Here is a 12,736-nt window from a genome sequence, read left to right on the forward strand (position 1 = left end):
TTTTACAATCTACACCTCTCAAATTCATCTAGAGGTGCAGTGATCATATTGACACATACCGCGTGTTTTAAAATTGATAAGGTAGCTTTATTGTTTGGGTCAGTATGATTACCACACGTATATTTTATGTTTTGACGCTTTTTACACAATAAAACTATTTTATAGAAAAAATAATTGTTTTTGCATCGCTTTATTCTGAAAGCTATAGCTTTTTTATTTTCTCACTGATTGAGCTGTGTAGCGGTTTGTTTTTTTGCAGGACAAGATTACATTTTAATTGGTACAATTTTTATTTTCTATTTGACTTTTTGATGGCATTTTTGTTAGGCAGTATGGTGAAAAAGCAAAGTTTTTTTTTTTTTTAAGGTGTGCATTGAAAGGGTTAACTAGTGTGACAGTTTTATAGGTCGGGTCGTGCCGCACTTGGAGATTGCAAATATGTGTACTTTTTTTGTTTTTACATAAATATACGTATTTATTGGTTTAATATTTTTTTAAAATGTATTTTGTGATTTTTTTAATAGTTTTAAAGCATTTTTAAATTTTTTTATTTTTCTGATCACTGGTCTCATGCATTGCAATACACATACTGTATATTGCATTGCACGAGACCTGTCAGTTTGGCACTGGCAGATCGCCTGTGACTCAGCTGCTGGCTTAGGGTACCGTTACACCTAGCGATGCACCAGCGATCCCGACTAGCGATATGACGCGGTCAGGATCGCTGGTGCATCGCTAGGTGGTCGCTAGTGAGCTGCCACTCAGGCAGATCTCACCAGCGACATCGCAGGGGACGGGGATCGCTACTTACCTGTCAGACGCGGCGATCCTGCGTCCTCCCGTCCGGCTCCACGCGTCGCTCGTCGTCACAGCAGGAAGCGCCGCAGGAAGCCGACGACGAGAAATGGTCCAGCAGCTTCTCGCGCGATCAGCGATAACCAGCGGGGGAGCCGGTCGGAGGTAAGTATCACATGCAGCGATATCACTAGCAATATCGCTGCAACGTCACAAAATCGGTGACTTTACAGCGATATTGCTAGCGATATCGCAGTGTGTAACGGGGGCTTTAGTCTAACAGGCCACAGTAGCCGGCAGACCCTGAGGTCATCACTTGACCTCAGGCTGCCATGTCAGCACGCGGATCACCCATGATGAGATGTGAGGCGTCAGGGAGGCGAGTAAAGTAGTGGTCTCCCTCAGCTATCTTCTAGGCATCTAAAAGATAACAAAGGGTTAACATCATCACTGATCCAATCAGGTCCCGATGATCTTACCTGTCAGAGCTACCGCTCTGGATCCGAATCGGAGCTCTTGCAGGCCCCCGGGGGTCCTGCACACTGCGAGACCACCAACTGTTAATAGACATCAGCGCAGCACAGAGCCCAGCAAGCGCCATTTATCTACAGTGTAAGTGGTTCATTTTTGTAAAAATGCGATAGGTCGTTTACAAAGTGCTGTTCATCAGTTCTGTCGCCAGTATGATCAATTACGGTAAATACAGTCATATGTAAAAGTTTGGGCACCCCTATTAATGTTAGGCCTCTTTCACACATCAGTTTTTTGCCGTCAGGCGCGATCCGGCTTTTTTTTGTAAAACCGGATCCGGCAAAATGCAATGCCGGATCCAGTTTTTCCCCATTGACTTGCATTAGCGCCGGATCGCGCCGGATGGCATTGCGTTTCATCCGTTTTTTGCCGGATCCGGCTACTTGTCTCATTCCGGCGTCTGGAAAAAACGGCTACTGTAACGTTTTTTGTCTCCGGCGAAAAAGCCGGAAGCGCCGGATCCGGCGCTTCCAGCTTTTTGCTACAATGAAAGTCTATGGGCGCCGGAATGCGCCGGATCCAGAAAAAGACGGATCCAGCCACCGGATCCGTTTTTTTAAGTCTGCGCATGCTCAGATCCAATTGGCCAGCCCCCAGAAACAGATATAACCTGCTAGACGGATCCAGCAAAAAAACGGATCCGTTTCTACAGTTCTCCAAAATTTATGCCGGATCCGTTTTTTCTAAAAATAGCCGGATCCTGCCTGACGGCAAAAAACTGATGTGTGAAAGTAGCCTTAACCTTTTTTCTTTATAACAATTTTGGCTTTTGCAACAGCTATTTCAGTTTCATATATCTAATAACTGATGGACTCAGTTATATTTCTGGATTCAAATGAGGTTTATTGTACTAACAGAAAATGTGCAATCTGCATTTTAACAAAATTTGACTGGTGCAAAAGTATGGGCACCTCAACATAAAAGTGACATTAATATTTCGTAGATCCTCCTTTTGCAAAAATAACAGCCTCTAGTTGCTTCCTGTAGCTATTAATGAGTTCCTGGATCCTGGATGAAGGTATTTGTGACCATTCCTGTTTACAAAACAATTCCAGTTCAGTTAAGTTTGATGGTCGCCGAGCATGGACAGCCCGCTTCAAATCATCCCACAGATGTTCAATGATATTCAGGTCTGGGGACTGGGATGGCCATTCCAGAACATTGTAATTGTTCCTCTGCATGAATGCCTGAGTAGATTTGGAGCGGTGTTTTGGATCATTGTTTTGCTGAAATATCCATCCCCTGCGTAACTTCAACTTCGTCACTGATTCTTGCACATTATTGTCAAGAATCTGCTGATACTGAGTTGAATCCATGCGACCCTCAACTTTAACAAGATTCCCGGTGCCGGCATTGGCCACACAGCCCCAAAGCATGATGGAACCTCCACCAAATTTTACTGTGTGTAGCAAGTGTTTTTCTTGGAATGCTGTGTTTTTTAGCCTCCATGCATAACGCCTTTTTGTATGACCAAACAACTCAATCTTTGTTTCATCAGTCCACAGGACCTTCTTCCAAAATGTAACTGGCTTGTCCAAATGTGCTTTTGCACACCTCAGGCGACTCTGTTTGTGGCGTGCTTGCAGAAACGGCTTCTTTCGCATCACTCTCCCATACAGCTTCTCCTTGTGCAAAGTGGCTGTATTGTTGACCGATGCACAGTGACACCATCTGCGGCAAGATGATGCTGCAGGTCTTTGGAGGTGGTCTGTGGATTGTCCTTGACTGTTCTCACCATTCTTCTTCTCTGCCTTTCTGATATTTTTCTTGGCCTGCCACTTCTGGGCTTAACAAGAACTGTACCTGTGTTCTTCCATTTCCTTACTATGTTCCTCACAGTGGAAACTGACAGGTTAAATCTCTGAGACAACTTTTTGTATCCTTCCCCTGAAAAGCTATGTTGAATAATCTTTGTTTTCAGATCAGTTGAGAGTTGTTTTGAGGAGCCCATGATGCCACTCTTCATAGGAGAATCAAATAGGAGAACTACTTGCAAGTGGCCACTTTAAATACCTTTTCTCATGATTTGATACACCTGGCTATGAAGTTCAAAGCTCAATGAGGTTACAAAACCAATTTAGTGCTTCAGGAAGTCAGTAAAAAGTAGTTAGGAGTGTTCAAATCAAGAAAATGATAAGGGTGCCCATACTTTTGCACTGGTCAAATTTTGTTTAAATGCAGATTGCACATTTTCTGTTAATACAATAAACCTCATTTGAATCCAGAAATATAACTGAGTCCATCAGTTATTAGATATATGAAACTGAAATAGCTGTTGCAAAAACCAAAATTGTTATAAAGAAAAAAGGTTAACATTAATAGGGGTGCCCAAACTTTTACATATGACTGTAAATGCTGTTAGTAGTGTAAATCCCGCATCTGCTGCACATGGAACTTGTATCAGATCTAATCTTACATTGGCAAGCCGTTTTAAAGGGAATCTGTCAGTAAGATCAACCTCACCCATCCCTCGTCCCAACTGTATATATGGACGTGCAGGCGTTTTAAAGCTCAGTCCGTTAAAACTTTTTAAATCTAATATATGTTCTGCATTCCTGAGAAATTAATGCTTTAATTCATATGCAAATAGATCATTGCACTCTGTGCTCAGTTATTAGGCAACAGGTGTTTTTGATGAGTGATTTTATTATTGAACATATACCGTTCTGTCAGTCAATGCAAAATGTTTATAAGCCTGAATATTTAAGAAAGTAAAAGTAAGTTTTTGTCTTTCTTCTGAAAATATCATGTATGCAGATTTGCTGTTCAACTAAATGAAAAACATAAATGTTCTCATCTCACTTGTTTATTTTCATCTGTTAGAGTTAGAATAATAACCAAACAACTCAAAATTTACAAAAACACATTACTAACATTTCAAAACAAATATCAGTGACCAAAAACTGGGTGTAGATTTTTTAATTTATTTCGAGTCCATCTTCAACCCAAAAAGGTCCAGCTAGTGCATCTTTAATAATACCACCCCATAGTAGTACCCCACCTCCACTTTTATGGTGTCTAAGTCGTACGGGTGGTCTGTGCCCGTTACTAATCTAGCCACGGGTTCATCAGTCTGGTCCGTCAAGAGACACATCACTTAAGTCCATAAAACCTTGGAAAAATCTGTCTTCAGATATTTCATGGCCCAGTTTTGACATTTAATCTTATGTCTTGTTCAGTGGTGTCAACCTCCCTTACCTTGGCCATGTCTCGGAGCACTTGGACACCTTGTACTTCTGGGCGCTCCAATTAGGTTGCAGCTCTGGAATGTTACAACACTAGGAGATAATGGGTTCCTGGTCACTTTACATTTGATTATTGCGTCATTGTGTTTTTTATTGGTTCTGTGATCATGCTCTGACATCTTAGCAGTTTCAAGAATGCTGTATCCCACTTTAAGACTTCTTGACTTTTCAGAGTCAGTTAAATGGTTTTGGCCCATAGGAAAACAAGCTGCCCTTTAATTATGCACAACTTTATAAAGGGTGTTGTATCCTTAGGCCTCACTGTACCTTTTTACACAAATACACATCACCAGTAAGCTTTTAAATTTATACCATCAAGTGCTCTGGGTGTGACAGAGCACTTTCTGGGCTTCTGCCTCCCTAAGTTGTTTCCTACTAAGCACCAGTCTCTTTAGCTTGATTGATAGCTAAATGTCTGTGTGACATGAGGCGCCAAGCAAGGATATCAGACCATGAGCTATCAATCAAGCTAAAGAGACTGGTACTAGGTGAGTTAACAACCTTTAGAGGCAGAGGCTCGGGACATGCTCAGTCATGCCCAGAGCACTTAACGCTTTATTTGTATTTGAATTAAATGCGGATTTCTTGAAAATGCAGCAACAGATAAAAGATATAAAGGAGCTGATGGATTTCACTTTTAAAGACCTGCATGTGATTTGTAGGTAGTGGGGGGTTGATCTTATTGCCAGATTCCGTTAAATAAAATTAATTCAATTTGTTCCTGTAAATAGATAAAAATAATCTTTTTTTTTTCTTTATTTATGTTGATAACATGAGTGAGTGTTGGAGAATTCTGACTTATGCATTCTGAGCATATTAACCAAATAGAATTGTTACTGTTTTGTATAATTCATATTGAATTTTGCTGTGGAAATACAGTAATGTGCATAAGTTTTGAGACTGAAACAAATTTTTTTTTTTTTAAAACTTCTTTTTTATTGAATTTTTATCGAATACAACATAAAGACCATTATATACAGTGCAATAGTATAGAGCGAATCTCTTACATACTAAACATATATAGGGTTAGGTCAAACAAATTTAAATTACCCAAACATCCATAACCTATCCCCATATGCCAATAATTCTACCAGCCACACATTGACCAATCAATTTTCTGTCTGTAAACGTTCTGATGTAATTACTCAATGACATATTTAAGTTTACCCAAATTACCTCTTAAGTCTTATAGATACCAATCTGAGTTAATGAAAGACACCATTATCCGCTGTATTTCTCCAGTAGACATCGATTCCATGAACATTCTCCACTTTCTGAAAAACTTTTCTGTCATTTTATCTTTCTGCCTCTTTTTTTTCCAAATACAAGACAGAAAGCAACCCTGCCTTTACCTCTTTCATCCCTGGAAGCGTTTTGGCAAGCCAATATTGCAAAATTAGTGACTTTGTTACCAGTGTCACAGTGTGAAACAGATCATACAGTTTTCCACCTCTTGTTTTGCCTGTTGTATAGTGGAACAGCCAGCTCAATGGATCGTTATCCACCCAAATCCCACACATCTGTAAATACATGTCTTGAATCTTAACCCAGAGTTCTTGTGTTTTAGGGCACGACCAAATTCCATGCTCCATGTCCGTTTTAGGTGTGTTACATTTAGGACAACTCGTTTGCCTGTCAGGTTTTTGTGGAGTTGGCTGTATATTGAATCCGCATATTATTTTGTGCATTATCTAAAACTGGCTGTCCCTCCACTGTTCATTGATATGTTTCCTTACCAGTTCCCAACCCTGTAGTATTTTATGATCAAGGTCTCCATCTTGTATGTGTTTTCCCCATTTGTGAAAAACTCTATCTGTTCCCAATGGACGTAGCGTGTTCCTCAGTTCCCCATATAATGAGAAGATCGATACTTCCCCAATGTCCCTGGTAACCATGTCGCCCCATACCTCGGAGTCGATTTCCCTCCTCATATCCTGTAAATTATCTAATACATAGTGCTTTAATTGACTATAGAGCATCAGATGTAAACGTGGCAATTTATATTTGTCTATCACCTCTTGTCCCGTCAGCCAACGACAGTCCTGAACGTGTATTAGGTCATCTAGCGTCTGTATACCTTTTTGGTTCCATTCCGTGTATAATTTATTTTCTCTACCCAATTTAAAGGCTGGGCACGCCCAGGGATTAAGATGCTTTGATACCCTGCATGACATTTTCAGTTTTTTCCATACTGCCTTCCATGTGGCAATGGTGTCCCTACAAATTACCGAATGTTTAATATCTGGAGGAATATGTGACAATGGTGTGTGAAGCAATGCCGTAAGGTCCCATGGACCGCAAAATTCCGATTCTAGCGCATAGTCGGTATAACGCCCCATCTTTTTAACCCAATCAATTACATTTCTCATTAGACATGAGATTGTAACCTCTGATGTTTGGAAATCCTACCCCCCCTCCCTCTTTTGAGCGCATTAAAACTCTCAAAGCAAGTCTCGCCCCTCTTCTCCCTCTCTATATGAACTTAGAAAAGGCCTTATTCAGTCTTAGCACATCCACGTGTCTGATCAACATTGGAATAGTCTGCAATGGGTACAGAAGTCTTGCAAAACTTGTCATTTTGATTAGGTGGCATCTTCCTAATAGTGAGAGGGGTAAGCTCCCCCATCTTTCCAATTCTTTTTCTATTTTGTCAATAATTGGTTTATAGTTTAGATCATATATCTGTTTTGGCGATCTTCCCAAATTTATTCCCAAGTATTTTATAGATGTTGTCGCTTTCGGAATACCCACTATATTATTTTCCTGGCTTAGTTTCTCACCATTTCTCATGAACAAAATCTCGCATTTACTCAAATTCAAATTGGCTTTATTGGCAGGACCAAAATACAATTAGTGTTGCCAAAGCAAGAAAAGAAATGTGGCAGGGGATTGGATTAGGGTAGTGGGGATGGGGTGTTGGGGGCAAAATTTGGGGAGTGATTGTCCATTTGGAGGTCTTTAGTTACTCTCATCTTATGACATATGGTGACATATTGGGCGGCGACCTCCACCATTGATTCTTCTTCCCCCAGTAGGATGCAGAGTTTCCTCTCCTCGTCCATGGATGGGAAGTCTGGGGTATGGGTGGTAAGTTTCTGGAAGTGGGAGTCCCTCACTGCTGAGTATTTGTTGCAGTGCAGCAGGAAATGCACCTCATCTTCCAGAGCCCCCTGCTGGCAGTGCTGGCACAGTCTGTTCTCTCGTGGCTTGTATGTCTGTCGGTGCCCCCCTGTTTCCACCTCTAGGTTGTGGGTGCTTAATCTGTATATACTCAGGGTCTGCCTGTCTTTGGGGTGGCGTAGCCTTTCCAGGTATGGAGCCAGTGTGTAGTCCCTCCGCAGTGACCGGTAGATGGTGAGTTTCTGGGAGTTCTCCAATTCACTCTTCCATCCCTCTATGTATTGCATCTTGTAGCTCTCTGAGATCTCTTTTATTTGGGCTTTAGTTAGGGTGTGTTGCTGACTTTGGTTGAGCTGGCTGCCGAGGTTCCTGGCTTGCTCTTGGCTCTTGCTCAGCAGGGCTTTATGATGGTAGGAGCTGGGGTTGCTGTTCTGTATATGTGCCTGGTGTGATAGCGCCCTCTTGTGTATAGTGAGCCATAAGGGGAATCGGCCCAGCTCTGCCCGACAGGCTATGTTTGAGGTGCTGCGATGTACCTGGAGGAGATATTTGCAGAACTCCAGATGGAAGACTTCGGTTGGGCTGGAATCCCACTTTTTCTGGTCTGGATAGGTTGCTGGACCCCATACCTCGCTGCCATATAGCAGTATAGGTGTGATGACGCTGTCGAATATCTTGAGCCAGACTCTCACCGGTGGTTTGAGGTGGTACATTTGTCTTCTGATGGCATAGAAGGTTCTGCATGCTTTCCCCTTCAGGGTCTCTGCTGCTTGCTTGAGGCTCCCGGTTTGGCTTAGCTCCAGACCGAGGTAGGTATAGCTGCTTGTCTTCTCTAGCGTGGCACCATTTAGTGTGAGGGAGGAAGTAGAGGTTTCTTTAGAACTCCTCTTTTGAAACACCATGACTTTGGTCTTCTTTTGGTTGATGGGCAGCGCCCATGTGGTGCTGAATGTTTCCAGCACGGCCAAGCTATCTTGGAGGCCTCTCTCGGTTGGGGAAAGCAGCAGGAGGTCATCTGCATACAGTCGTGCAGGCTGAGACCTGGGGCAGAGGAGGATTCTAGGGCCGCTGCCAGTCCATTTATGTAGATGTTAAATAGAGTTGGGCTCAGGCTGCAGCCCTGTCTTACCCCACGGCACTGCCGGAAGAAGGCCATCCTCTTTCCATTCACCTTCACGCTGCACCGATTCTCAGTGTATGAGCTCTTGATGACGTCGTAGGTTCTGCCACCTATTCCGCTCTCCAGGAGTTTCAGGAACAGACCTGGGTGCCACACTGAGTCAAAGGCCTTCTTGAAGTCCACAAAACATGCAAATATTTTCCCCTGTTTTTTTCTATGGATGTGGGTCTTGATGAGGCTTTGCAGGGTGTAGATGTGATCCGTGGTGCGATTGTTTGGCATGAACCCAGCTTGGCTTCTGCTGAGGGTGTCCTGCTGGGTGAGGAAGGTGATGATCCTTTTGTTAATAATGCTGTTAAATAGTTTTCCCAGAATGCTGTTAACACATATTCCTCTGTAGTTTGCTGGATCATATCTGTCTCCATTCTTGTAGATGGGCGTTATGAGACCTTGATTCCAGCTTTTTGGGAAGTAGCCAGCACTCAGGATGTGGGTGAATAGTTTTGCCAGTGCTGCATGTATATCTGGGGAACTGAATTTGATCATCTCTGGCAGGATGCCATCACTGCCCGTGGCCTTCATGCATTTCATAAATTTGATACTGTCTTTTATTTCCAGCACACTGATTGGTATGTCCAGAGAATTTTGGAAGTTTTTGATTGTCTCCTCCATGTCTCTGAGTTTAGTGGTTAGGTGCTTCTGTTCTGGGGTTAGGTCTTCTTCTGGTATGTTCTTGTAGAGGCCTTTGAATTAGCTGTGCCAGATGTTGCCATTTTGGATGTGGAGGGTGCTCTGCTTGGGCTTTGTGCCAATATGATTCCAGGTCTCCCAGAATGAGTTGTCCTGGAGGGAGTCCTCAAGCTTCTGTAGTTCTTGGCAGATATGCCTCTGTTTTTTCTCCCTGAGAGTGCGTTTGTATTGCCTCTGTAGGATGTCATGGGCTGCTCTTAGGTCCCTGTTGTTTGGATCTCTGTGCTTTTGGTTTGAGGCTACCCTTAGGGAGTTGCGTAGTGACTTACATTCTTTGTCAAAACATTTTTGGCCTTGTTTATTTGTTGGTTTCTTGGGGTTGGTTCTTCTGATGCCTGCTAGCTCTGCCATGGTGTATAGGATGTTGTTAAAGTCATTCACTGCCCCGTTGACCCCTTGCTGGTTTGATGCGTAACTACTTGTGTTGAAATTTACAAGTAGCTCTTGGATCTCGGTTCTGTTAGTCATGTTGGTGTATTCAGTGGATAACTGTTTGGGCCACTTGTAGGATGGTGGCAGGTTGTGTAGACTGGTCAGGTGTGGCTTTTCTATGGGTTGTTTGTCCGTGGATCTCATGTACAGCAGTGTCTGGTTGTGGTCTGACAGGTGGGTTTCAGGGGTGACTATGAAGGCATTTATGTTTGCTGGGTCTATGTCCGTTATTGCGTAATCCACCACACTGCTGCCCAAGTGGGAGTTTAGTGTAAATCTCCCTAGTGAGTCCCCCCTGATGCGTCCATTCACTATATACAGCCCCAAGCTCCGGCACAGGTTCAGCAAGGTTCTGCCGCTTTTATTCACCACTCTGTCATAGCTGTTTCTTGCGGTCTGTACTGAGTCATTATAGAAGGATCCATCTCCCATTACATATGTGTTTCCGTCAGGTGACATGTAGTCCTTCTCTGTACCCGTCCTGGCATTGAGGTCTCCGCAGAGGAACACTCTGCCCATGGACTGGAATTGGGCTGCCTCTCTCTGTATGACCTCATAGATGTCCGGCTTATAGTATGGGGATTCTGATGGAGGGATGTAGGCTGCGCAGAGGTAGATGTCCTGCTGAGAGGTGAGGATGGCGCTGCTTATCCTCATCCAGATATGGCTTTCTCCTCTTTTTACTGCCTTGATGTGCGCTTTGATTTCCTCCTTGTACCATATTAGTATGCCCCCTGAACAACGGCTCTGTTTGATGTTCTTGTTTTTCTGGGCAGAGATAGAAAATTCCCTGTATCCCATGGGTGTCAGGGATTCCTCCTCTTATTTAACCGAAAGCTCTTATTTAACCGAAAGCTTACCTTACTCTTATAAACTTACTCTTATTTAGCCAAAAGCCTGAAAATTCTCCAAATCTTTCAATCTCTGATAGTAATCTAGGGAGATCTTCTTCTGGATTTCTCATGAACAAAATTATGTCATCCGCAAATAATGCAGATTTAACCATCTGTCCCCCCACCGCCACCCCCCTGTATCTATCCTGATCATTTAGATATCTCGACAGGGGTTCTATTGCCAGGTTAAACAATAGAGGGGACAGTTGGCACCCCTGCCTCGTTCCTTTTTTCAGCTCGAAGGTTTCTGACAAAAATCCGGGCGTATATATCCTTGCTCTTGGGTTATGATATAGAGCTGTCAAAAAGTCCCTAAATGGACCCACCAGATGTATTCTATCTAATACTTGACCCAGCCATGGCCACCTCAAGTTGTCAAGCGCTTTTTCTGCGTCTAGTGTGACCATGGCAAATTTTGGTTTTCACAAAGTTTGCGGCTTCAGTTTTTATAATGGCAAGTTGTTATGAAGAGTGATCAGATGGATTGCAAAACAATTACCAAGTCAAACAGTGCCTTGAAAATGAACCTGTCGCCCAAAAAACGCTATAACCTACAGATATGGGGTTAATTTGCAAGTTAATAGCGTTATTAACCTGGAGTGCACCTGCAATTAGCTGAACGCTGTCGGGAGAGAGTGAATTTTAGTCTGCCCAGTAGCGTTCGTCTTTCAGTCACGGGGGCAGCGCTGGTGCGGGTTCAGTGACCGCTCTGAGTATACAGAGCCGGGCCGCTTGCGCAGTTACACTTGCTGCTCTGTATACTCAGAAACTAGAATGATGTCAGGGGAATAAAGTTCATTTCCTCCCAGCATCGTTTGATTAAATGTGGGAGCTGGGCAGGGTAATAACGCTATTAGGAAAAAAACAGACAGGCCTAAATGCATCTGCACTAATACAGGGTGCATCGGACCCAAGTAAAATGGCAAGCTGCACAGGTGCAATAATACCAAATGAATCAGCCAGCCTACAATCAGGGATTGGCCGTGTGGCACACCATTGCAGAAAAAATAATCCGCATGTGGCAGTGTTCACACAGGGAATGCAGAGCTTCTGGTTCACAGCCTCTTAGTAACACCATATAGGGGGGGCTGCCCAGTGCCAACTAGAATGCATCCCGTGTGAACAGAGGCCACAGTTTGCAGAACCATTTGGGCCCAACTGCACCCTGAAAGAAATATAAAGTGCACAAAAACATATCAATATATGTAAGGTATTGGTTGATATTAAGGCCTTAATACGGAAGCTACAAACTGCGTCAAAGTTCCTTACACTTGCCAGTCCTACTCTAACATGAGAACCTCAAAAAGAGGAAAAAATCCTCCACAAAATTCATGTGCAGATGCATTTAGGCCTGTCTGTTTTTTTCCTGAATTTTGTGGAGGAGGTTCTCATGATAGCGCTATTAACCTGCAGATTAACCCAAAATCTGCAGGTTAATAGTGTTTTTTTTCTGGTGGTAGGTTCCCTTTAACTTAATCCCAAAAACATAATCCCCACAGATTTTTAACCATGGCTCAAAATGACCTTACATCATTTCAGTGATTTTCTTGTTGCCTAAGGAGAAAGTTAATAAAGAATTATAACAGAAGACTAGTTGCTTTAAAAGAGAGCTGGTGCTTGAAATCATTGTCGTCTTTTGTTATGCATGGTTATCTTCAAGGAAACATAGACAGTCATTGCTTTGCATCAAATGGGCTTTACAGGTAAGGACATTGCTGCTTGTAAGGTTGCCCCTAAAACAACAATTAATCAGAACAAAAATTCAAATATATAGGTTCAGTTGCTGTGAATAAGGCTTTAGGGTGCCCAAAAAAGTCCAGGAAGTGTTAGTACCATTTCTTAAAGACAAT

General features: G+C 42.9%; 1 protein-coding gene across 2 annotated transcripts in view; it reads left to right on the forward strand.

The window, feature by feature from the left end:
• Positions 1-12,736, forward strand: part of SH3PXD2B (SH3 and PX domains 2B) — a 318,808-nt gene that overhangs the window by 89,571 nt on the left and 216,501 nt on the right. The window lies entirely within an intron of this gene.

The sequence above is a fragment of the Dendrobates tinctorius genome, unplaced genomic scaffold (genome assembly GCF_039654945.1).
Source record: "Dendrobates tinctorius isolate UK_male_01 unplaced genomic scaffold, ASM3965494v1 ptg000043l, whole genome shotgun sequence".
Taxonomy (NCBI): domain Eukaryota; kingdom Metazoa; phylum Chordata; class Amphibia; order Anura; family Dendrobatidae; genus Dendrobates; species Dendrobates tinctorius.